The sequence below is a fragment of the Hemicordylus capensis genome, chromosome 1, assembly GCF_027244095.1.
Source record: "Hemicordylus capensis ecotype Gifberg chromosome 1, rHemCap1.1.pri, whole genome shotgun sequence".
Taxonomy (NCBI): Eukaryota; Metazoa; Chordata; class Lepidosauria; order Squamata; family Cordylidae; genus Hemicordylus; species Hemicordylus capensis.
The window spans coordinates 308,018,731-308,046,363 of NC_069657.1; the positions used below are offsets into that span (position 1 = coordinate 308,018,731).

At 40.7% G+C, this 27,633-nt stretch overlaps 1 protein-coding gene and 1 long non-coding RNA gene across 2 annotated transcripts in view; one reads left to right on the forward strand and one right to left on the reverse strand.

Moving 5' to 3' along the window:
• FILIP1 (filamin A interacting protein 1) overlaps positions 1–24,542 on the reverse strand; it is a 129,978-nt gene extending 105,436 nt beyond the window's left edge. Inside the window, exon 1 of the mRNA XM_053286920.1 lies at positions 24,033–24,542. The gene's annotated coding sequence lies outside the window, so the exon portion shown is untranslated. The remainder of the gene's footprint in view (positions 1–24,032) is intronic.
• Positions 293–27,084, forward strand: LOC128340976 (uncharacterized). Its single transcript, XR_008314120.1, has 2 exons — positions 293–356; positions 22,859–27,084. It is a non-coding gene; the product is annotated as an uncharacterized LOC128340976 (long non-coding RNA).
• Positions 27,085–27,633: the final 549 nt, after the last annotated feature.

A 27,633-nucleotide genomic window follows, 5' to 3' on the forward strand; every position in this document is an offset into this window, starting at 1 on the left:
GATCGGGCAAGGGGAGACAGTTGTCTGGGGGCCCCACTGCCTGGAGGGGCCCCCCAGAGGCACCTCACGTGACTCCCCATTGCCCCCTGCCCAGCCCCATAGCCTCTCAGCCACTTGCCCTCTTCGCCGTCTCTCCTGCTTGTTCTGCTGGCCGGCAATCGAGGCTGCAGACAAGCTGCAAAGAGCTCCTTTTCTCCCGCCTCTCAGCTGATCGGCGGGTGGGCGGGGCTTCCACGGAGGTCTGGTGTAGGCCTCTGTGAAGCCTGAACTCCAGTAGGGCCCAAGCCAGCCAGGAAGGAGGAGGCAGCCAGAGAGGCCTCCACTGTTCTCTGCAGCAGAAGACCCCCTGCTGCCAGGTAGAGTGTGAACTCCTTTTTGTGGTTACCTTCCCCACCCCGGATATATAGGCATCTGCTTGCCATAGGGCTTTGATATGGGGGGGGAGGGACTGAGAAGTCTCTGAATATTTATTTTTAAACAGCTTGGAAAATTTGCTGGCTTAAAAAAACTATCTAAAAAGTCCTATAAGTGGCTTGTTTCATGGCAGAAAATTACAAAAACTTCTGGAAGAAACAGTATTATATTTATTTTATTCATTCATTCATTCATTTATAAATGCACTTATGTTCAAGTTGTTTTGCAACCCAGAAGGTCTGAGTGAGAACTGTGAAGCATGTCTTGTGCTTTTATTTTATTTTATTTTTCTTGTGTGTGAACTGCTCCCCAATAACTTGCAGGGACTTCAGGGTAAATCTGGCCAACATGTGAATGCAGCACCTCCATTCCAGAGGAGATGTGTCTTAGGCTTTAAAAGCCTTCTGTGAAAAACCTCCTGGAATCAAACTTGACTGAATTTGTTCAGAATTCTGAGAAAACAAACATAGGCTCACCCTGCATGGTTGAAAGTCTCCTTTGCTAATCTGCAGCGAGGGGCCCATTTTAATCATTCATCTTTCTAGTGTGTTCTAGGCATTAAAAGTAAAACAAATGTATAGTACTCAATGTATATCACTATATATTGTGACGTGTGCGTGTGTGTATTCAGTGAAATGTATTTCCAGGCAGCATACTTATTTTGGAATATCAGACTTAAATCCTTGGGGGCCTGGGGTGTGTGGAGGCCCTGAACTTTGAGTGGGGGGGACCCATTTTAAAATCTTGTCTCTGGGCCCACTCCAACCTTGCTACGCCCCTGTCTCCCATATACTACCGATAGAGAAACAGCAAACTGGAAAACCCAGATTCACCTGGAGCTAATTATCTGCAAACGTAATTTGAAGAAATATTTCCTTCCTTCCTTCTTCCTTCCTTCTTTCACACCATCTTATATCCACTACCTTTCTACATCCTAGTGAATCAAGGAAACAACATACAGTCTACAAAAATGAATTAATAAATGAGGGGGAGTGATACCACAAATCCTTTTTCAGAGTACTTAGATTGCAGTGCACATATACACTTAAAATAACATGCAGGGTCATGCTGAAAATGCATTTATTAAAACCTGTTGCAGACATTTTTTGTAAAGGCCCCCAAAACAAATAAGCAGGCTCCACCGGGAGGTGAGCTGGCCAAAATACCACGATGATGTAATGATCTAAGGATATTATACTCACTCTCTGGCTCTCTCTGGTCTTGATCAGCAGACGTATAGGCCCTGGTTTTTGTTAAGATTACTTCTGTGTTGAGTGAATTGGGAGAGACTATGCTAGCTTTTTTACTCTGTGCATTTCAGTGCACTCAGAGACTGGACAAACTCAGGCATCACAAAACAACACCTTCAGGATTGCTGTAATACATGTTGTGTTTTCTGTAGGATTGTTCCTATTTAGGCCATTTATATAAAATGTTGGTTCCTGTTTAAAGGATTGTTCCTATCTATCTATCTAACAATAGAAGCTGCCAGAAAACGTTTGGTTGGTATGATGGCATCTTTTGTAAGGGGAACATTTCCTTAGGCTTGTTTGAAGCTTGCATGTTCTATGGATTATCATACTTGTGTCAAATGCTGGCACCAGATTTGTGGGCACTCTTGGCCAAGTGCCTTTTCACACTATGGCAGTAGCCATAGTAAAGGGTCAAGCTCTAGCTCAGTGGTAGAGCCTCTGCTTCTCATGTAGAAGGTCCCAGTTCAATTCTTGGTATCGGCAAGTATGGCTGGGAAAGACCTTGGTGGGCTGCTGCCAGTCAGTGTATACAATACTGAGCTTGATGGACCAGAGCTCTGACTCTGTCTAAGGCAGCTAGCTACCTATGTAGCAGCAACAGTTTGGAATGCTTCAGAGTGATTGTGCTAGCAGCTTCCATCTTTTTTCATCAACCTCATAGATTGGCCAGGGGCCTTTTAGTGGCCCTGGCCTTTGGGCTGAGCTGACACTGGCCCTGCTTGCGCCGCTTGATAGATCTTTGTTACCTATGAGCTTTTCAGATGGTTGCTTAATTCATGAGGTTTCCCTATAGTTCGCTTATGGGGTGTGTGTGTGTGTGTGTGTGTGTGTGTGTGTGTGTGTCATTCAGTTTATCATTGCTATTAATAGCTGCATCTCTCTCTATAGCAACTTTGGCCTGTACTGCTTTTCACTTATCCCCCAACTTCCCCTGGTATGACGTGTGAGGCTGTCTTTATATTGTCAGCCATGGAGACCAAACATGGCAGACTGAGACTGACAGAAAAGGAATCAAACCAACTCCTGCAGAGCCAGAAGAGACTCTCCAGAAGTCTCTGCTGTCAAAGCTATGAAGTAATATCAACAAGGGTTATTCATGTTGCTGATGTGTTCCAAAACAAACAATGTCACTGGTTGAAGAAGAAGAAAAAACTGGAAAGACAGTCTTTTGGTTTAGAAGTCCAAAAAACTCCAGGCTTCAAAGGGATCCCTGAGACCACCACGGGGCAGTAGGTCTTGCAAGCTACATTTCCTAGCACATAAAGCTCAATTTCTGTAGGATTTCTGACACTGAAATACCTCTGGATGTAGTTAGGCTGCAACAGCATACACTACACTCAAAACAGAGTGCATAATAGCTTGACTATTAAAGAGTTAAGTATAAGAACCTTCTAATTAGGACTGGAGTGAGACTCCACCCATGGACCCTTCTTTTTTCAGAGTCAAAGTTAATGTGTATTCTGTCCAGCAATAAAGCAGCATGTTTGTTTGACTACAAATAAAAGTAAGTAAGAGTCTATATCAGTGTATCACAACCACCAGTTCGTGGACTGGTGCCGGTCCACCAGGCGTTGGGTACCAAACCATGAGGCATCACTAATAAAAATCACACACACACACCCCAAAAACCCAATTTTGGGCCAGCAGGGGCTGGCAGGAGTTCTCCAAAGCTCATTTCCAGGCAGCCCTCACTGCTGGATAATGTTCATTTTGCTCCTCGAAATGAACATTATCTAGCAGCGAGGGCTCCCTGGAAATAAACTCCGGAGAGGTCCTGGTGGCAGTGGCTCCCACCAGCCCAAAATTATTTTTGGGGGGGGTGCCTGGGGGGCAGGGTTGGGGACAAGGGGGAGACCCCCTTACTAACTGCTGGACTGGAAAACTTCACATGAATAATGTACCGGTCCATGACTCCAAAAGTTTGAGAAACACTGGTCTATATCAACTGGAGTATAGGCGCCTATAGAAAAAGCTAGTTAAAAGAAACCTGCAGCAATAAGAAAATGGGAAGAACCTTCTTCAGGCCTTCTACCTCCTGCCATTATTTGTAGGCAGCTGCCGCTCTGTGCACTGTAAGCCTCAACCATCTTGCTCCCCAGCCTCAGTCCAGTGGTTTTCCTTCTCTACCCTTTCTTCATCAGATATCTGCTTAAAATTTACTGTCATTTTACCTTCTTTGGGCTGATTTCCAGACTTTTGAAATATGCTGGGTCGTGAACTATAATTTAGAATTTTCCTCAGATATATAATTGGATTCTGTCTATACTTAGGCTATTCCTTATTGCTTTCCTGAGCCCATACGTGTAAACATTGTCCAACATCACAGGCCAGCATTTCCAGTACTGAAAAATTGGAAGCATCCCTCTTGTTACCATAACACTTCTTTATTTTTCCAGTCCCTTGGATACATAAAGCCTATAAATTATGCCTTTTCTTATTCCACTACAAAAGAGGAAGTCATCAGAAATGCTGTACAATTAATTTTATAAAGCATTTTTTCTTCTTCTACTTGAGCCTCATAAATCATTGTACTGGATAAATCAGAAGAAATAAAAAAGGAAGAATAGTCAACTCAACCTTACAATGTAATGACAATGCACAGAACCAACCCTGCAAGTGTTTGTTTAAAAAACACTGAACAAGGTAATGCAAAAGAAGAGGCAGCAGGCCAAGTTGTTTTTCCTCTATAGTTTAAAAAACATCCATGAGTAATCAATCATCGGTCAATCAGGATGCCAGCTATGCTGGTGGTGACTCAGGGCCAAAGTATATGTTCACCCAAATGTGTTTTTTAAGAAGCATGCTTAAAACCGGAAGCACCTCCTCTCACAAAAAGCCACTGCAGGTGTGGGTTTGATTTTTTGGTGGGGAAACGGCTCTGGGGGAAAGGGTTAGCCCCTCCCACATAATGCCATAGTCCTGACCAGAGCTACTTTTTGAGAAAGAGACATTTCCCATTTTAAGTGTACAATTTTAAAATGCATTTAGGTGATATTGTAATTTGACCCTCACCTTTTAAAGAGAAGTGTGGGAAAATATCATATACTTGTATGCCTCCCCACTCTACTTTTAGTACTGCCAAGATGATCTATTATATTTGAAGCCGTTGTTTAAGGCTTCAGAAGTAACAGCAGATCAGTGGGGGAAGAAGAGGCTTTTGCCTGTTCCTAAAATTAAACATGAAGCCTTCTTGTTTTGAAGGCAAATATTCATCAAGAATGTCACTGGGAATTCAAATCAGTCACATACCATTCCTAGAGTATCACAACACTCTCCAGTAAAACCCTCAAGCTCTCTATGCATAAAATAAAAGTGACTGCATACCTTGCTGAGCTCTCAGTCATAAAGTCTTAATGTTTGTGCTCATAATTTACCACTGTCTCTTATTAAAAGTGAGAATTCTTCAGCACTGATACCAGTACACAAATACCACTCAAGTTATTGTCTCCCATGAAGTTGCCCATCACTCTCTCTTTAAGCTTAGCTACAATGGTTAATTTGAAAAAAGAGAGTTATGGGGAACATGTCCTATAGGGAGATATATCCCTGCTTAAGCCAAAATGTAAGTAAATAGTGTGCTTGAGTTTAGTTCCTTTTTTAAACTTCAGAGAATTAAGTTGGCAGCTTACTGGAAATTCTTAAGAGCAATAGAACAGTTACAGTTTATTTTCTTTCCTGTAATGTTTTATGACAGCATTTTGAAATATGTGTTTATTTGACACTCTGCCACTGTTATCTTCTATATCTTTTGGAATTCTAGCCCTTGCAGCCACCCACGAAGCTAAAGATAATTTCACACATGTATACACAAAATGTTGTTTTAACTCAAGGGACTATATGGAAACACCAAATATCAATCTGATATTAAAGAAGTTAATAATTCATATAGGTCACAAGAAATGTATGAAATTTCCTGAGGTATAACTCTGTTCTCACCTTAGGCCTAGCTCCAGCATTGCATCATCCATGGATGCCTTCAAAGTCAGATATCATGGACATTTGTGGACAGTCACAGGATCTTGGCCCTCCTGGTTATTTTGAATGTCCAATAATTTCCATGTTATGTGGTGTTTTTGAATGTGACAAAAGATACAAGTTTGTGGATGTGGGAAAGAACAGCCAAGGCTGGCCATACATTGGATATTTGTCTAATATACTGGTCTCAAGAAGGCGTCGAGCCACTGCAACTTTCTTTTGCCTGTTTCTGACCTCTCCAGTTCATTTCCCCATCTGTTTATTTATCATTACATTTATATGCTGCTTCAAACAGCTGCTCTGGCCAGAGTACAATTCCTGTTCCCTCGTGCACCCCTCCCCACTCTCAGGTTACCTACTAGTTATGACTAGTGTTTACATTAGTAGCTCCTCTTTTTCTTGTGTGTGAGTTTGAAATGCTGTCCCTGGTGCCTTCCTCTTTCCTCTGGGTCATCTGCTTTATTGGTGTCAGCCAGCTCCCCCTTTCTTCTTTCCACCCCCTCCTAATGCTTCCACTGCAGCTCCAGACCTGCCATGTAGGTAGGTTGGAAAATCAAGGTGCTGCAAGAGTGTCTCTTATCAAAAGTGAGAATTCTACAGCATTGACTCTTAGTACCACTGCAACTTCTTTTGGCCACTAGAGGCATGAGGAGTTATGTTAATAGGTCTCTCTTGGTCAGTTAAAGTAAAGTTGTGCCGTTGAGTCGGTGTGGACTCCTGGAGGTTATTCACACATGGCTTTATGCCTCGGGGTATCTGAAGACCAAATCTGCTTCACGGCTGATTTGCAAGATGGTTAATTTGGTGGATTAAAGGGACAGTTCACATAGTTTCGGCTCCTCTCCGCAATCCTAGGCAGGTTTTTTTCCTGTGCTTTCCCTCCACGTTGCTCTGGGTTTTTCCTCCAGCCAGTCACAAATAAGAGGAGCAGGTGAGAGAGCTTTTTTGTGTGTTAGTTTGGCAGCTCGTTGTGGAAACGCGGAAGAGCAGCATGACACGTTGCCAAGCCTTGCCTTTGTGAGTGACTGCCAACAGGCTAGCCACTGCACCCCTCCCTTGAGTTGCCCTTCCTTCGGAGTCTCCTTTCTTCACAGTCTTGGAGACAAGAGCTATACTTAGTAGCAGCAGCAGAACGGGCATCATTTCCACAGGGCGCTGCTAAGACGCACAGATTTGGCACAGGAGAGGGAAAGCACTGAATTCCTCCTCCGCCCCATCCGAACTCTGCTTGTGTGCAGTCCCTGCTTCTCTCTTCCTTCTCCTCTTTGGCAAGCACCAAAGCCCTGGGGCCTTCTGATGACTCCGGCAAAGAGACCGAGAGTGTAAGAGAACAAAAGCCCAAACAAAACCCAAGGACGTTTCCAAGCGATGCAAGAGAGAGGGAGGCGCTGCCTGAGGGAGCTCAGGACAAAAAGCACACAGTCGAAAGCCCTTTCCAGAAAGATTGAGTCCAGCACGAGCCTTCATCACCTCATGTCCCCCCCACCCCCGCCACACACACACTCACCAGACCAGGGTGCTTTTTCTGTGTCATGAATGTGGCATGTCAGCTCAGGTTACATGGACATAGTAGTAGAAACCAGAGCTCTCTCAGTGTGTGTGTGTGTGTGTGTGTGTGTGTGTGTGTGTGTGTGTGTGTGTAGGGGAGCAATCTGCTTCTGAGCTACTGGCATGGCCAACCCACACAACAAAGAGAAACTGTGGGGCATACTGAAGCCCCAATCCCCCCCCCAAACCCCTCTGAAACTAAAGGATTTTTAAAAATCTGGACATACTTTGGGCCAAACCAGAATGTGCAGCCTCGAATTGGGGGTGGGGGGGGGAGAGTCACGTCTGTAGTGATCCCTGATAGTCCACAGGGACTTTGGAATAAGGGCATGACCACAGAGCCATGTGGTTTTCTTTGATAGAATAAAGGAAGGGTTTACCATTGCCATCTCCCGTGCAGTATGAGATGATGCCTTTCAGCTAGGCTTGAGCCCAAAACTTTTCAAAGGTCATTATAGAGGCCTCCAAAACGTTTTGGCTACCGGGGCCATTTTGGTGTTCCAGAAGTGGCGGGGATGTTCCCTTATGGGTGGGGGAGGGTGCACTAACCTCTCCACCCCATTTCCCCCACTGGCGCTCCGTTGGATCAAAGCCCCTCGGGGCAGCAGCGTACCTCCCTGCCACCCTGTTGCCCTCATCAGCCTGAAGTGGCCGGAAGTACCGGGCACACATGCGCCCATTGGGCTAAACTTCTTTACCCACTAGAGCATACTCTGCTGTGTGAGGACTTTATTATTGATTGATTGATTGATTTTTCATATTTGTATACTTCCCAAAACCTACATCTCTGGGCGGTTTACAACAAGATAAAAACAACATTAAAACATTAGTTAAAAACAAAAACAAGAAATTTAAAACCCAATTTAAGAATTTTTAAAACAATATTCTAAAACAACATTAAAAACAATCAAAACAGTATCACTTAAAAGCCTGGGTGAACAGATGCGTCTTTAACGTTTCTCCTCACACCTTTCAGCTCCTCCTGCATCAGGCAACCTGTGGGATGTCTTCAGCTCCATCCCCAGTGATAGAGAAATGATTTTTGAGAACAGTCACTGCCTGTAGCAGCCAGAGGATATATACTTGCAGTATCCCCACCTCCTGCACACAAAAGCAGTTGTATTAGAGGCTGCTGCAGACTGTTAGCAATAACCAACAAAAGTGGAAAGAGGTTTTGTGGCAGTGGTGAAGTTGAGAGGGAATAAGGGTTAATGGGGATAAGCTGGAGGGGAAATTAAGCAGGGGAAAGATGCTGTACTTTTTAGGAGCTGCTGTAGCAAATACACATCCACTTAGTCTAAAGCGCTAACAGGTACATTAGAAAGAAAGTTAGACATCAGAGAGAAGTTATGCAGTGATTTGTTAATATGAAAAGCACAATTCTGATTACAGTTCATCCACCCTGCTAAGGAGACACAGTTTGAAATCCTTAGGATTTATATGGAGGTAGCTTGTAATTTGCTTTTAGAGCAGCCATATATAATTGAGATTCCCAGTACAGAGCTCAGCACCACAGAAGCCCTATTCACACATTATGTTCAACACCACTTCAGTGAACTCACTGCTTATGCCTTATTGTCGTTTAGATTAAGACCACAGTCCAAACCTTGTGTACATGAACGTCACATTGAAATCATTAGAATGACTTGCAAATAAATGCATTTTCTCTCTAACTGCACAAGGGAAAAATAGCACCACTAGCTCAGTGAGGAAGATGAGTAATGTGCAGTATGCACACATATTATGTGAGGAATCAAACACTCATAATCAAAGCAAGGACTTGGAGGCAGAGTTGATGTTGTGGTGAACTGAAATATATCTGTCAGCTGTAGCTGTCAGCAGATATGTTGAAGAAACAGCAGCTGCATCATACCACCAGTAGGGGAGTGGAGCAAACTTCGCTCCAAAATAGATTTGGAAGTCAGACAGTGTTTGCTTCTAATGAACCACATTAACAAGCAAGGCCTGTTCATTCTAAATTATTTCATACAGATAATCAGACCGCTACTTTTGAAATGCTGGTCACAGATCTGACGTATTTTTTAAAGATTTACCTGGTGCAATGTAGTAGTAGCAATCATTGCTGTTAGTGATTCTGTACTATGGAGGTTGAAAGCCCTAATTAACAGTTCTACAGCTTGATCCTATCCATGGGAGTAATCCCCATTGACTTCAGGGCGATTATTCCCACGTAAGTGTGCAATGGATCACACTCCTAGTACTGTATAATTTACAGTGACCCTGCATGTGGGCACACACACATCTTTTTCCCCCTTTATTGCAATAAGGTTACAGTATATAGACATAATCAAGGATTATAATAATAACTGTAATTATAACTAAAAGAAAAAAGGGGGAAAGGGGGAAAAATCCCTTAACACAGCTTAACATAATAGGATACAACCAACGCAGGAGAAGAATAGAAGGGATAAAAATAAAAGGAAATAACACATGCAGTGTTTGAATATGCACAGGTTGTAACCAAGAAGCTTGCTGACTTTTAAACATAACATTATTTTATTCTTAAACCAAATGCTTTGAAGAATCAAAATAACAGTTATTTCCCTTGGTTATAGTGAGGTGTGTGGCATATGTCTAGCAGGGAGGTATATGTAAGGCAGGGGCATAACTACTATTAGGCAAGGGGAGGCGGGTGGCTGCCTGGGGGCCCCCATGCCTCGAGGGGCCCCCCAGAGGCAAGTCACATGTGAAGTGTGTATGTGTGTATCAGCGAGGGGCCCATTTTAAAATTTTGTCTCTGGGCCCACTCCAGCCTCGTTACGCCCCTGATGCAAGGCATAGTGAGGTATATGGCATATATCAGGGTTCACATAAATTTAAAAAAACTGTGAGTTTGGGGGTACTTATAAATCAGGAGGGAGGGATCATCCCTGCTAACTGGGCAAAGAGGCACCTTAAAAAGTGGTGGCCTCATATTTAGCAGGGGGGTTGCAGCTTTCCCTATTCACATGGCATAGCATCCCTCTCAATGAGAGTTGCTGGTGTCTCCCTTGTGCTTATTTTTAGACTGTGAGCCTCTTTAGTACAAAGGACAACAAAGTACAAAGTACAACAACAATACAACTTTGTTAGCCGCCCCATAATAAATTGTTTTGAGCAGCTCACAACACAACATTAAAACATCCAATAAAAACACATTAAACATATCAAATGACCACACACACAAAAATATGTTTTAAAAAACATTTTTTAAAATCAATTTTAAACATCAGTTTTTAAAAGCCTGAATTAACAGAAAGGTCTTCACCTGGCGTCTAAAAAAACAAAGTGGTGATGCCAGCCGAACCTAATTGGAAAGGGTGTTCCATAAACGGGGTGCTTCTTCTCATAAAGAACATGAGAATGTTCTTATTCCTTTTGCTACGCAACTGCTTTGAAAACTTTTTTTTGTTGAAAAATGGTATATACATATTTTAAATTATTAATAAAAATAATTCAAAATTGCACTTCAGAAAAAACCCATCCAAACTTCTGTAATCAGATTACACAAAGCCAATCTCACAGTAAAGTTATGCAAATATATCAGTTTTTAAATTGCACAATGTTACACTCTGCTTACAGAATTTGTATTGTGTTGGTGAGACACCTGAAACATCTCTCATTGATTTGGGTGAAGTTTTTTAAAAAAAACCCTTTTAATAGATACTTCTGCATATAATTTCCAGATTTGTTTTTATACATCCATGATGTTGAGACATTTGGTTTTTTAAAAGACTGAAAGTGGACACTTAAGATCCTCAAAAGCTACAAGATTCTAGAATCTCTCACTTGAAGTGGCCAGTCTGTAACTAAACATGTTGTTGCTAGGCTTACCACTCATGGGGAAACACAATATCGCTTTCCTTCCAAAACGTCTTGTATAAACAACCTAAATCAACCATGACAAAGGAGGCATTAAGAACACCATCTGAGCCAGGTATGCAAAGGGCTTACAAGAGAATCCTGCCTTAGGATTCAAAGACTTTGAACTGAGGCAGGAATAATGTGCAGGGGTTCTTCATATATGTTTGTTGTCAAAGTAACTGCAAATCTAATAAACGAGCATTGCTTCATTTCCTTAAACGCTCAGGTTGCTGTACAGAAATAGCATCGTAAATGCTACACCACTTCTTCTTTGTGTCAGCCTGTATCTTGCTCACTTACCGGAACTTAGGCTATTACAAGGTTACTTTAGCTTAAGTGCATTAAGAAGCAGAGTTAAAATGGGAATGGAAAACAAAGAAAGGCTATTTAGCCCTGTGGATTCAACTACGGTATGTGTGGGAAAGACTGTATTTTCACAAAGATCTCGTCAATAAACAAGGCAAGTTGGCAACAGTTTATGAGGGTGACGTCAATAGGCTACTGCTTTCAATCACATACTTGTTTGTTTTACATTTTTCTTCTTTAAAAAGCACAAATATGTCTGATAAACTGTAATGGCAACTACTGCAGGAGCAAGGCTGCACTGCCACCCACATACAATGAAGCTTTACAAAAATGCTGCAGAAAAGATAGATGAACTAAAAGCTACTAACATTGCTGCTCTTGCTATTCTGTAAAAGATTGGCTTCTTTGCTAATCAAGTAACAATTATTTTTTCCAGTACAACAGCAGAGTGGGACTCCTAAACCTCAAACATCTAATTCTCATGAGCTTCAAAGAATTCACATGCCTTTTTGCAAAAACTGACTGTACTTTTAGTTTTATCTGTCTCCCTAGGACAGATTTTTACAATATTGTTTTATCTGTCTCCTTTGAGAAAATTTTAGAACCGCATACATTACATACACATTGAGAGAATTTATCCCAAAAGGAAAAGCAGTCAAAAAGCCCTTCCTACAGCTTCTCTCAACCTTGCTGACATTAAAATTCAGTCCAGGACTCACTCACTCAGAAGCTATTTTTTCAAGTGATAATAGATGTTTATGTTTCCTGTGTCTCTGTCATTTGAAATTAAACCTTACGTTTGGTAGCACAATCGTCTAAACATGCTTCTCTACCACTTTCTGTCCTACATTTAAAAAAATCACAAGTGATAGATTCCAGACTAATAAGCATTCCTCATTCCCTGTGATTTTATTTAGGGCAGTATATAAATGTGACAAATACATAAACAAATGATGATATGCAACCCCCAAAGCCCTGTTGTTCCAGTTGTCTGACTGCTGTATCACACAACTGAACTGGTTTTTAAACTGCATTAAAATATATATGAAAAATTATTCACATCCAGTCAAACTGACTGGCTCCACAGTGGAGAAATCAGATTACTACTTTGCCACATGGCCAGCTTTAATATGCATTGAACTTGCTGGATGCAAAGGGCTTGTTTTCAGGCACATGAACTGGAAATTCATCAAGCCAGTCTCATTTTGGGGCACCACAGAGAGTTATATTGAGATAGTACATTTATTTCAGCAAATGAGTTCTAATTATTTAAATACTGCTACAAATCAATTACTTTTACAGTGAAGATGAAGATGCAGTATATATCTTCCCCTTATTAAGATTCCCATTCTCATTTATATTCCCATTTTACAGCCAGTGAAATATGATTTGCCCATGGCTGCTCAGTGAGTTCTTATGGCTGAAAAAAGAATGAAACTTGTTGGGTTGTTGGGCTTTTTAAAGAAGGATGCTCTAATGTTTCATAGAGGGCATTCTGGAACCATCATGGTAAGGGCCAGGATATCAGTGCCAATGTTTTGGAGGCGGAACAGTTGATCTTCAGTAGTGGTAGAAAAAGGTCTGAAAACTTGTATATGCACAACATTTCCAGTTATATTAAGGACAGACAAAGCAAGAAAAATGTGTTTTTGAAGGGAAGTGGAAGGGTTCTAGAATTTGACTGACATAAATAGTTATTTACTTTGGCTGACAATGTAACACTGTTCACATGCAACCCAAAAAAGGCATACATGCTGCACTAGCAGTCCCACTTCTGAAGCTAAGATACTTGTGGAGGAGGTAATTTTCATTGACACCCACCCACCCCCCGCTCCATGTAACCCAGAAGTAGAACCCTAAAGGTTGCACAGAGTTAGTTAGGATGTTGGCCTTTGTTATAGTAGTGACAAAATACGGTCCACTTGATCACAAGTCAATACTGTCCACTTGGCGTATGCCATTCCTATACAGAAATCCCTTAGACAGGGGGTTATCTAGGGGTGGGGCAGGCAGGGCACGTGCCCCGGGCGCCACTTGAAGGGGGGGCACAATTACTTAAAATTATTTTTTTTTAAAAAATGGCCACCAAAAACAAAATGGCCACTGGACATGCTCAAATGGCCTCTGTGAGCCCCTAGGGCATGCCACGCCTCTCAGAGGCCATTTGAGTATGCACAGTGGCCATTTTGTTTTCAGCGGCCATTTTTTAAAAAAAAAATTTAAAAAATGACCACCGCACATGCTCAAATGGTGCCTGTGAGGCCCTAGAGGCTAGTGGGAGGAGGGGGAAACTTTGCAGACCCCCCACAGCCTTTAAGAAGTCCCCCGAAGGGGCTACAGGTAATTTTTTTTAAAAAATAATAATATAATGTCACCGTACACATATTCAGATTGGCACTATGTACAGAGAATCAGGGCTTGTGAATACTGAGCTGAAGTTTATGAGCTAAGATTGTATCCATTTGCTCTTACTTTGCTTCTTGTGATAAGTGAGTTAAATGTGATGTCTTAATAATATGGCTATTAATGGTGAGTTTGTCTTTGAATCAGTGTGAAATCCTTAGTATTAAGGCCCACTGGGAGCTTCTTGCTCTTTCTCTCATTTTTACTGTCTTTCTGAAATACTAGAATATATTCCAAGCAGTGACACAGTTTACTCTGCACATCCTTTAATTATTTTCAGAGTATCTGGGAAAAGTCAAATTCTCCATTGATTTTTAAAACTTATGTAATCGTGATGCTACAATGCATAGCAGAGAATTAGACAGGCACTTCTTTTAGTTTTTCCAAGTACACCTCCGCATAATATTTGGGGATTTCATGAGCCTCAGCATACTGAAATTTGTAGTTTTCCAGCATGTTCTTGGTCTGGCTACGTCCACTGCTAAATAGTTTTTGAAATATTAAAAGATTAACAAGCTTGACTTGTATTTTTCAGCTGACATTAAGGTAAAGTTATCTGAAAGATGGGTGTCAGATGTTTGGACAGGGGGCGCAATTTCAGTGCTTGCCCTAGGCGCTATTTTCCCTAGATACGCCTCTGCCCTTAGATTCACACACCCTTACATTCTGGCTCATTTCTGTCAACTACACTGTATGACTGGCCATTTAAGGGGAAATGTTCATGCTCTAGATTATTTCTTTGTACTTCATATGTTTTTCTCCCACTCTCTCAGCAATGCATACTGTGATGCCAGAAAGCATATTTTTCACTTGAAACACAGGGGGAGAGAGAGAGATTGGGAGAGAGAGAGAGAAATTTTAGCCATCAATCATATGCATGTCTGCAGAATGAAAGGGAGTTCCATTGGAACAACTTATTTTTCATTTTCCCGCTAATTTGATTCATTACTGATAAGCTATTCCTGGTCAGCTTGGAAAAGCTAATAAATAAAACTCTGTAACCTTATTGTATAGATAGAGGTCACAGAGTTTTGTTTATTTGCTTTTGCAATATACAACAAAAATGCATTAATTTATGTATATTATAAAAGTAAGTGTTTAGTGAAAAGCTTTGTTAGCAAATTATAGACATATTTTACCACTGTGCTTGTAAAGAATGTGTTCTTTGAAAGAGATACCACTTGCTAGGGGCGTATGTAGGGTGGAGCAGGCAGGGCACGTGCCCCGGGCTCTACTTGAAGGGGGGTGCCATTTTTTAAAATGAAAAAAACAACAACCTAAAAATGGCTGCCAAAACCAAAATGGCCACTGTGCATGCTCAAATGGCCTCTGCGAGGCCCTAGGCCATGCCAGGCCTTGCAGAGGCCATTTGAGCATGTGTGGTGGCCATTTTGTTTTCAGTGGCCATTTTAAAAATATATATATATTAAAAAATGGCCACCACACATGCTCAAATGGTCCCTGCAAGGCCCTAGGCCTTGCCAGGCCTCACAGAGGCCATTTGAGCATGCATGGCAGCCTCTAAAATGGCCACCATGCCGATTTTTGCAGGCCTGAACAGGCCCAAAAATCAGCCTGGGATGGGCTGCAGCGGTGAATTAAGAGGCTGATGGGGGGAAGGGGAACCTTTGCAGGACAACCCCCCCCCCACGGCCTTTAAGAAGCCCTCCCAAAGGGTCCACAGGTTATTTTTTTTTTTAAAATATAATATAATATAAGTCACTGTACACATATTCAGTTTGGCACTATGTACACAGAATCAGGGCTTGTGAATTCTGAGCTGAAGCTTATGCGCTAGGATTGTATTCATTTGCTCTTACTTTGTTTCTTGTGATAAGTGAGTTAAATGTGATATCTTAATAATATGGCTATTAATGGTGATTTTGTCTTTGAATCAGTTTGAAATCCTTAGTATTAAGGCCCACTGGGAGTTTCTTGCTCTCTTTCTTTCATTTTAACTATCGTTCTGAAATATTAGAATATATTCCAAGCAGTGACACAGTTTACTCTGCATATCCTTTAATTATTTTCAGAGTAACTGGGAAAAGTCAAATTCTCCATTTATTTTTAAAACTTATGTAACGGTGATGCTACAATGCATAGTAGAGAATTAGACAGGCACTTCTGTTTAGTTTTCCAAGTACACCTCCACATAGTATTTGGGTATTTCATGAGCCCCAGCATACTGAAATTTGTAGTTCTCCAGCATTTTTTGGTCTGGCTACGCCCATTGCGAAATAGTTTTTGAAATATTAAAAGCTTAACGAGCTTGACTTGTATGTTTCAGCTAATATTATGGTAAAGTTATCTGAAAGATGGGTGTCAGATGTTTGGACAGGGGGCGCAATTTCAGTTCTTGCCCTAGGTGCTATTTTCCCCTCAATACGCCTCTGTATACGGCATTATGTTATTATTAAGATAGTATGTGTTGCTACTCAGTGACCTAACAGTTCTGTTTTTTCTTGGAATCAGTTATCATTTAGCCAGGTCTTACTGTAACCTGATTTATAAGCATGTTTCTGGAAGTGCTCCTGTTATCAATTGATCTTGACTGTCTTTGTCTAAGAGGAGTTTTTCCCCTCCAGAACCTCAGTTGAAGAGCTCCAGCTTAGGAAGCTATACAAAGATCTTTTCAGCTGATATTATGGTAAAGATGGGTGTCAGATGTTTGGATAGGGGGCACAATTTCAGGCTTGCTCTAGGCGCTATTTTCCCTAGATATGCCTCTGCCACTTACTGCTCAGTGAAAAGTAAAACACCAAACTAGACTGAAGCATAGCCTCACAAGCTAGCTTCAGAATAGAGTTAGCAAATAGCAATATTGATGGGACTTCTAAGTACCTTTCCCTGAAAAGCTCATTATGATTCATGAAGCGCATAATGGCTATGAAAGTAATAATATGTGAAAGAAAAAAACATATTCACATTTCCTGAGGAAATTATTTCAAAATACATAAGGCGCAGTGCAGTTTTCATAAGTGTTATAAACACAATCTTGCAATCAACAACAAAAGCCTCATTGCCTTTAGCAGTCACAGGACGAAGATTTCTCCCCTCTTCAAACACCACTACAGAAAACAGCATGGCTTCAATCCTGCACACCATTAGGCTCTTTAAATCTCATTGAAGTGCACAGGATTTAAGCAGCCACAGGAACCCATAGACTTGCAGCCAGGGGCTTGTTTTGACAAAAGTGAAACACATTCAAGATTCATTGATGTCATGCTTAAGAGACATGCTTAAATTTGTCGCACCCAAATTTAAGTGTGGTGACTTTAAAGAACTACAGTGTGGCTGAATTATGCCTCCTATCTATTGGCATAAGAAAAGAATGATTTGATTTCTAGAATCTGTACATCTAAGGTTAGCTTCCCTAGAGGAATATTTGGAGGGGAATGGATGCCATTGTGTACCATATGTGCCCTGTGCTGAACATGTGTTGGTCACCCACCCATCTGCACAGGGAGACCATAGTGGGATAAGGCAGGGTACTCTCTCCACACATGCTACAGTGTAAGGTTGATGTCACACAGATTTCTTCTGTACCACACTGGGCCTGTTTTGGAGATGGGGGGAATTCCTCCCAAACTTCCTGTTTGTCACTGGGAAACAAAATTATGTAGATACCCCCTAACTATACCCTGATGCTGCTTCTGTCCATTATATATGGCTCAAGTATAAGGCAGCACTGTGAATTCTAAATAAGATGCTGAGTGTCAGTGGATGTGTATACACATTGCTTTGCCAGTTGTATGTCACGAAGCACATTCCGAAGCTTCTCAAAAATATGGAAAAATGGAAATGCAGAAACAGATTGTGAGGAGCTCCAAAAAGATCTCTCCAAAGGGGAGTGGGTGACAAAATGGCAAATGTGGTTCAATGCAAGCAAGTGTAAAGTGATGCATATTGGGGCAAAAAACACAACTTCACACATATGCTGATGGGATCTGAGCTGTCAGTGACTGACCAGGAGAGGGATTTGGGGGTTGTGGTGGACAGCTCATTGAAAGTATTGACTCAGTGCATGGCAGCTGTGAAAAAGGGAAATTCCATGCCAGGGATTATTAGGAAGGGGGTTGAAAATAAAAATACGAATATTATAATGCCCTTATACAAATCTATGGTGCGGCCACATCTGGAGTACTACATACAGTTTTGGTCACCGTATCATAAGAAGGATATTGCAGAACTGGAAATGGTGCAGAGGAACTGGAAAAGGTGCAGAGGAGGACAACCAAAATGATCAGGGGTAGTAGTCCCTCTATTCCCGCCCCCCATCTCTGTGCAGAATGAGTTTTGTTCTGGGTGGCAATATCAAGGCACTGTGTGTGCACATGCATTCAGTGTGGGGCCTTCCTAATTCAACCTGAGCGGGATCTAAAATTGACTGAGCAGACATCATGAAACTTGTGAGTGCACGCATGCATCCACGCCTTAGAGGGAACAGTGATCAGGGGCCTGGAACACCTTCCTTATGAGGCTGGGCTACAGCATCTGGGGCTCTGTACTTTGGAAAAGAGGCGGCTAAGGGAAGACAAGGTATATGAAATTATGCATGGAGTAGAGAAAGTGGACAGAGAGAAATTTTTCTCCCTCTCTCACAACACTAGAATCAGGGGTCATCCCATGCAACTGGTTGGGAAATTTAGAACCAACAAGAAGAATTACTTTTCCACACATCACATAATTAATCTATGGAATTCTTTGCCATGGGATGTGGTGATGGCCACCAGCTCGGATAGCTTTAAAAGGGGCTTAGACAAATTTATGGAGGACAGGTCTACCAATGGCTACTAGTTTGGTGGCTGTAGGCCAGAGCATGATGCCTCTAAATACCAGTTGCAGGGGAGCAGTGGCCGAAGAGAGCGCATGCCCTCACCTCTTCTTTGTGGCCTCCCCAGAGGCATCTGGTGGGCCACTGTGTGAAGCAGGATGCTGGACTAGATAGGCCTTGGGCCTGATCCAGCAGGGCTGTTCTTATCATACCTATTTCTCTTTTAAAGGAGAAGCAGATAAATGGAGGTGCTATTCTCTGTGGATTTTTAAAAAAATGTTCTAATTTAGCATGTTTGGATGGTATTGTGGAATTCATCACTATCTGGATTTCCTTTTTATTATTTATTTAGATTTATATCCAAACTTGCTCTTCAGGCTCTAGGAGACTTACCCAAATATTTATATGGTGGCTTTTTATACTTTTTAAAGCAAAATGAGAGGGTGGGAGAAGAAACAGACTTTCCCCTAAGTGTTCCCTGAATGCCCCCAAATTAGCTGGTGACTCAGAGAGTTGCTAACAGTTTTCCTGAATGTTCTTGCCGGGAGAGAGGGTATTGCATCCTGCCATCAGCTCTTTTATCTACTGCCTGATAACTGGACCAGGCTGTTCATCTTCTCACTTCTATAGCCAAAGGAAACCCAAGAGTGTGGCAGAATACTTTCTCTAACAGAGGGGGAGCAACTTCACACCAGCTGTTAGTCCTTTGGCCAAAGGCTGGGTATGTCAGGCTGATATGCCCCTCTTGCTACTGAAGTTTCTGCTGGGGAAAATATGTCCAGCTTACTTGATAAAGGTTTTCAATTTTCATAAACAAATTTGGTTTTAAGTTATTTTGTAAATGGCAGTGGACAACATGGCTGTCATTGTCTGCTTCCTGTCATTCCTCTACTTATCTGGTGATTTTTTTTCCTCATAAAGCACCCTATCTTAAGAGCTATGGGAAGGTTACAATATTTTGAGAACAAGAAGTATACATAAGATCTCTAAAAACCATTGGGGGAGCATCATTATCAGTCATGATAAGTCCCATTGAAATTAATGGGACTAGCGTTAGGCATTACTAGCTTATTGCATTGCCTTCAATGGTCCTTAGTCATTACTTACTAGTCTTGATGATGCCCCCTTTCTGTGAATTCATGGAAATCAAAGCTAAAGATCCATTAAATATAACTATGGAATGTTTCTCATCTGTCTGAAAAAGAATTTGCATTCATGGAAAAAACTTGGGAAGTGACCCTGGAGACTATAAATCATTGTCCAGATAATGATGTATCGCCCAAACAACTAAGAAACTGCTGGAAACCTATGTCGTGATTCAGTAAATATCAACATGCATTGAAAAGGAAGCTTCTCCTTATAAGCCTCTCCAAAGTATAAAAATAATGATCTTTGTCCACAGTGATCCCTATTCTGAGTGGCATATAAAGAAGCTGGCCAGAACGTTACAGAGCATGACATAATGAGAACCTATATCCTTACAAGGAAATACATAAGACCCCCAAGCTGGTACTAGATATCATTTCATGACAGGTCCCAGTCCAAATACTTTCAATACTGAGCTAGATGGACTAATAGTCTGACAGTAGAAGGCAACTTCCTATCTTCCTAGCTCCCAAATAAAGATATTCAAGATTAAATTCCATTTAAATCAATGAGAAAAGTGTGCCACCTAAAGAAGCAGAGTTGGCTAATTTGTGTGATTTAGAATGCCAACGCTACAGAAAATTTATGTTTACGTGGACTTATTCTTTAAATTACTTCTGGTTTTAAAGAATTAGCATTTGTATTGACTTTTGGGTGTTCAAGGTGCTCATGCATGAGCTTCTCATTATCCTTGCAGCAACCCAATGAAGTAAGTAAGCATCATTACCTGCATATTGCAGCTGGGGAACTGAGGCTGAGAGGGAGTGGCTTGCCTAAAGTTACCTACTGCATTCATAGCAGCAGTGGAATTCAAACCAGGGAATTCCTGATTTGTAGCTCAATCTATTGGCTGCTTTTAAAAAAATCAAAATGCAGGTCCAGTGAAAAGACTGTTGTTTTCGGTAACAAAGAAAAATGGAGAAGAGGGAATCGGTTACTATATGTAAGTAAGGTGTATCAAAAGGTAAACGAATGAGAAAGGTATACATTGCTTCTCCCATAGAAAGGGAGAGGAGCTGGAAATGCAGCTGGAACAGGACAAGGCACAAGACAGAACCGTGTTAAGCTTTGAAGGTTGATTCAAGGTCTTGGAAAGTTGACGAGGCAAGAAGCAGAGAGCTAGTGGGCTGAATGGATAATAGGGACCCACCCAGAAGAAGCACCAAGGTTACAGATAACATATTACAGTGATCAATATTTCTGTATTTCGGGAAGTATGAAGTATAAAGTATAAATGGTGATTCACATATGGCCATATGTGTATGTCATGTTCTACAGAATAACATAAGCAAAAGAAAAGTCCTTGACCCACTTTACAAGGACCAAACTAACGTTATGTGATCAGGATGATCTTCATTTTAAAAAAAAAGTTAATAGCAGCTGTGGACAGCCCTGAATTGGATTGTGACCTTTGTGCAGGCGGAGAAGTGGGTTAACTCTTTCCTCTGCACTTAAAAAAAATTAAAATCGCCCCGAGGCAGATTTTTGCCCTGCAGGGCAAAACATACAGATGCCTGTTGCCAGGGAACTTGTAGAACCAGGCTGTTTATTATCTTGGGAAGAACTCCGAATCTGGGAACTGAAATATGGTGTGAGGAAAAACATGGCACATTGATGTTCTTATGGGCCAATATCCTTCCCTATTATGAAAATTTACATGGATATTGTATAGGCAACACCAAGTGTTTTTTTTTTTCAACCCAGAAGGCAAGATTATTTATTTTTAAACCTTTACAGCACATCCCAAGGGTTCAGTTAACTTGTTTTAACTTCTGAAAAATGGGCAAAGCTATTAACAGTCTCATGAACCCAGCTGTTGAAAAGGCTGTTACATATTTCACAGATTTGATCGGAAAAATCCTAGTCCCTTTGTGGACACCTGTTCAGAAGGGTAATTTTAGTCTGCTTGCCCACTTTAGAGAGGAAAGAAATAAAACATGTAGCGATGTCAGTGTAATCACATTATTTTATTGAATGAAATAGATTTGCTGATCAGATTTAAGGAACTTAATTCAGACAGATTTCTGAGCTTCCAATTTAAAAATAATAATGATATTTAGCAAAAGAAAAGTAATCAACAATGCTGACAATCTATCAGCTGTGACAAAAAGAAACAACACAACATCACTCCCACAAGTGAGAGACATTAACTCAATGGAGCTATTTTTTCTTGGTGTTCCTTCCACTACATTATTATATATTGTTGAAAGGAAATTTATTGAACCATTCTTCGCTTCCCAAATATTTTAGAACTATTTAAGTATCTCTGATTTGTATTGCACCTTTCAGGATAGGTCCTTTCAGGATTGTAAGTCAAGTAAAGTTGTGCCGTTGAGTCAGTGTTGACTCCTGGCGACCTCAGAGCCATGTGGTTTTCTTTGGTAGAATACAAGAGGGGTTTACCATTGCCATCTCCTGCACAGTATGAGATGATGCCTTTCAGCATCTTCCTATATTGCTGCTGTCCGATTGTACCATCAGGATAATTTTTGTTTTGGGGTTTATCTCTTCACTTAAATATTGTGGGGTCTTCTATTCAATGTTTCACCAAGAGTTAGAACAGATTGCTGTCACTATTTTTCACATTTGATCAATAGATAGTTCTGCTTGGATAACATATATTCAGTTGACCATTTCATTGGATGGATGGGAGTTTTTGTCCTTGTACTAGAAGATGGAGGTTCATTATTTCTCATAATCAAGAAACTGGAAAGAGAAGAAGGAAGTGGCCATATTAGGGGCAAGGGCAACTAGCAAGCAAGATAAGAAAGAGATGGAGGATGGTATGTGTGCCAGACCAGAATGGAGTGGAAGAGAACTCAGGACACTGAACAGGTTGATCTAAGGCTTACAGTTGATATTGGATCTACAATTTCCATTTTCTGGAAAATAAAGAAAATCAAATATTTTTCACTGCCTTTTTGGAATTCTTTCTCATGCTTAGTGTTTCATCTCTTCCATTATTTTGCTAGCAGTTATATGTCAAATTGTTAAAAGCTAACAAGAATAACAATTAGCATATAGGAGCTTAGTGGCATGATTCTAAGTACTAGGAAATATATCCTATTTAAATCAATCGGACGAAATTCAGATTAGAAGCTATATTATCAAGATGCTAGTCTGTCATTTTATTTCTCTATATATTTAACTATAGCAAAGCATTCTCATTTCCTAGAACTGATGCTGAACAAACTTTCTGAGCTGGAAATAAGACAGAAGACAACAGACGTTGCATTCCTGCAATGCTGCAAAATATTTTCAATAGACAATACTTGAAGTCAAAGTCAAAGAACAATTTGTTTTATCAGATCTTACATGCTTTTTAATTTGCAACCATTTATGGATAATGACTGTTCTTACTGCTTTCAAAGAGTTATTTTAGACCATCTTATCTAAATTTTAACTATGTGCTAACTCGACCAGACCTGTCAGCTTTAAACTGCAATCCTAAACACTACTGATTGGAAATACATTCAACTGAAATCAGTGGCGATTATCTGCAAGTAAATGTTTTATGTTTGGAATATTTATTTCAAACACCCTGAATAATCACCAACTCTCGTAAGAGGGCAAAATTATGAACAAAGCCCTAAATAAAAAAAGATATGTTTATGTTTAAAGAAATAAAACCAGCCATTGCTATGTCCAAAAATATCTTGTTTATGAGTGCCCAGAGAGGAGGCTCATGGGGTTGTTCATATGCAGCAAATATTCATACTGTGATTTAATATGATAGATATTCTTGATACCAGCAGAAACACTTAAGGCTATTGTCGAAAGGGCAGAACAAAATGTACCAGGTGTTCAAAAGTACTTATAGTCATGAAAAAATAGACCAGTAAAATACAAAGCAACAGGGAAGACTCACACAAATATTTCAGTATATTACAGCATGGCTATTGACTCTTGCTTACTATCCAGGTTTCATGACTAGCTTTTATAGCTGTCATGCTGCTTGCCTCAGCCAGCCTTTATAAAAATCAATTCTTAATGTGTCTGCTGACACCATGTGTTTACACAAACAAGACATCACTCAGCTCATCCGGGCTCTATGCTTTCATATAGCCTGCTATGGGTCCTGCAATGCTTTAGAATTTTGCCACTAGGCTTTGTAGTTTGGCAGATAGTTTGAAGAACATAACAATTTTCCTGTACTGATAAAAACAAAAGAAATCATCCCCCCCATCTTGTTTTTGGAAGTACAGTATCTCTTATTAACTTCTAAATTAAGCAGACATTAAGTACAGAAGGAAAGTGTGGGGGAGAGAACCAAGAGAACCTTCATAAGCAAGAAGCAAAATACTAATTCTAACAGAAAGCATCCATTGGAGAAGTCAATTCATTCTTACCTGCCAGCTGTAAGAAAGGAGCTAGATGTTTGCCCTTTACAAAGACACTGGGTTCTTGGAAGACTCCAGAAATTTCACTTGCATGACCAAGAATGAGGGTATCCAGTTCAGAAGAACACACAGACAGAAGCCTTTCCTCCCCTAGATCTACCAGTGACTGAAGTAATGCAGGAAATAGGGAAGAAAGCAGAAGAGGAACGTAGTTCCTGTTCAGAGAAATACCAGTCAGAAGAAACAGGAGGTAGGAACTCTCTCTTGTGTTTCACCCAGGTTTTTGTCTGCAAGTTTTGTTGTTGTTGCGTTGCCACCACCCACAACTGTTGCTCTGTGGTGTTAGGCTTTAGCAGTGAAGTTCTGAGATTGCATTTCCCCTCTTCTGGTCTCCTCGCACACCGTTAAGAGCAATGACTTGGTTGAGCTCAGCTTGCTTGTGCTATATTTAACCAGTGTTCTCAGCAAGTCAAGCCTGTCAACAGCTGAGAAGTTTGGAGCAGGCTTTGCTGTGTTCTTCAGCTGCTGAATTATCATTGGATATAGAACTGCACTGTATGTCTATCCCAGTACTGTATATGCAAAGAAAGATTGCAAAAGAATCTCACGTATGTTTAAGGTTTTTCTGTGAGTGTAAACCATCAGACACAAGCTGCTTGTATATATTCTAAAAAGAAAGGGGGGTGGGTGGGGTGCCATAGTGGTTTCAGTAGATCAATATCTCCCACCACCACCATTTACAGTAAGGATTTAAAAGATATATACAGGAAACATCATTTGAAAGGCCTGTGATATTCATTAGAAAGATATGACACACAAGCAGCATGTTAGGACGGTTTTGCCTACTTTGAAGTAAATTAAATAGTTTTGTGTGTGGAATGCTAACAGGGCTTACACGAGGCGCTTTGGTGTTTTAGTATCCTGTTTACATAATCAGCTATCCTGGGATAGAAATCCATGAATCTACTTCAATATCTGATTTGTTTATACATTCAGAGGGTGAAACATAGGTCAGAGTGAGTTTAAGGAGAGAGAGAAAGAGAGAGTAGATGCACGCAACCCTTGCAGGAGTTCTTGACTTTTTTTCATTCTAGGGTAAGTGATCATGTAAACCAGGGTAGCCAATGTGTGGCTCTCCAGATGTTGCTCACCAGAGACAACAAATATGACTGCTTACATCCGGGCTAGGCAACGTGCAGTTCTTCAGATGTTACTGAACTACATCTCCCATCACCCCCAGCCACAAGTTATTACACCACAGGGGTGATTGGAGTTGTAGTTCCCCATCATCCCTGGGTGTAATAACTTATGGCTGGGGTTCAGCAACATCTGGAAAATGGCACGTTGCCTACCCTGGATGTAAACAATCATATTTGTTGTCTCTGGTGAGTTGCGTTCCCAATTATATGGAAAGCACCAGTCCGCCCTGAGCCATTTTTGGAAGGGCAGTATAGAAATTGAATGAATGAATGATGACCCAAAGTAATCAGTGCAGGGGTATGGCTGTACAACATTGGAATTATTTATTCATGTGGCTAAGAGGACCTTTCTTTAGGATGACCTTGAGATAACACCCTCTGAATTTGGACTGAGTAAACAAGCCCTAGCTGAAATACTCAAAACAGTGTTGAGCATGAATGTTCATCTGAGCGCATTTGAGAACCCCCATTTGTCCAGAATCTTGTGGTTTCAGACTTAAAGTCTGTGGAATATCCATACTCAGCCACCAAAACCTTAACTCAACTATTTATCTCCCAAAGTAGGGATTTCACTTGGAGGGGTCCAAGGAGAGCATATTCTGTGCATAAAATCTGCTCCCTCATTCTCAATGGGTAGCTATGATAGATGTCTTAGAACAGTTGGTCATGGAACCAACCAGAGAGAAGGCAACAATCCTGAATGGTGCTCAGGAACTAGTGCAAGAGGTCAGTGTTGTGTAACCATTAGGGACAGGGACCATAGTGTGATCAAATTCAGCATATATACTAGTGGAGAATTGCCAGGTAAGTCCAACATGGACACTTTGGACTTCAGAAGAGGAAACTTCTCAAAAATGAGGGGTTTGGTAAAAAGAAAGCTAAAAAGGAAAATCAGGAGGGTCAAATCACTCCAGCAAGGATGGAGTTTATTTAAAACCACAATAAAAGAAGTTTGGTTCGGAGCTGTGTGAAAACTGACGAAAAATTAGTTTCTAAAATGTATAAGCTCTTGCTTTTGGAGGAGACAAGAGATGAAGTGGTTAAAATGACTATGGTAAAATGGGCTCAAGATGTGGGGTATAATATAGAAATGGCAGCCTGGGAAAAATTATGGAAAACTGATTTAAAGTTCACTGCATGTTATGTTATAAAAGAAAACTATTATAAAATGATGTATAGGTGGTATTTGACACCTAAAAATTGACATTAATGTATAAAAATGTTTCAAACAAATGTTGGAAATGTGGACACTCAGAAGGAACTTTTTTTCATATGTGGTGGACTTGTAGGAAGGCTAAGGCCTTTTGGGACATGATATATAATGAGTTAAAGAAAAATTTTTAAATGACATTTCCTAAGAAGCCAGAATCCTTCCTGCTGGGAATAACGCAAGGAGTGTTTTCTACAACCAACTTAACATTCTTTATGTACGCTACCACGGCGGCCAGAATATTATATGCACAGAAATGGAAGAGTAATGAACTGCCTTCAAAAGAAGATTGGCTGATAAAAATTTTGGAATATGCGGAGATGGCAAAACTTACAGTACTGATAAGAGACCAAAATTTGGAATGCTTTAAAGAAGACTGGAAACTATTCTTATTATACTTAAAGAATTACTTTCCTAATATTGATTTTACAACAGGGTTTGAAATTTAATAATATTAGCAGGTTGGGTAGATTAAAATCGGGTTTGTAAGGTTTGGATCTATGTTTTGAAATATTACTATAGCAAGGGTTAATTCTATAATTCGTGATTCACGAGGAGGTGTGAGCAGGAAGTCCATATTTGTTTAATGTGTTGTGATTGTTTAGATATTGTTAAAATCAATAAAAATGTAAATTTTTTTTAAAAAGAAGAAGTTTGGTTCAGTTAGAATGTATACCAAAAAGAAGGAAAGTTATCACCAAATTTAGGAGGGTGCCAGTGTGTCTAATGAGTCAAGGAAGCTATAAAAAGCAAGACCTCCTTCAGAAAATGGAAGTCCAGCCCAAATGAAGAGAAAAGAAAGGAACACAAATGCTGGCAAAAAAAAAATACAAGGAGACGAAAAGAAAGTTTGAAGAACATAAAGCTAAAACTATCAAGGGGAATAATAAAAACTTATTTAAGGAGGAGGAGAGCTGGTCTTGTGGTAGCAAGCATGATTTGTCCCCTTAGCTAAGCAGGGTCCACCCTGGTTGCATATGAATGAGAGACTAGAAGTGTGAGCACTGTAAGATATTCCCCTCGGGACGGAGCCGCTCTGAGAAGAGCAAAAGGTTTCAAGTTCCCTCCCTGGCTTCTCCAAGACAGGGTTGAGAGAGATTCCTGCCTGCAACCTTGGAGAAGCCGCTGCCAGTCTGCGAAGACAATACTGAGCAAGATATACCAATCGTCTGACTCAGTATATGGCAGCTTCCTATGTTCC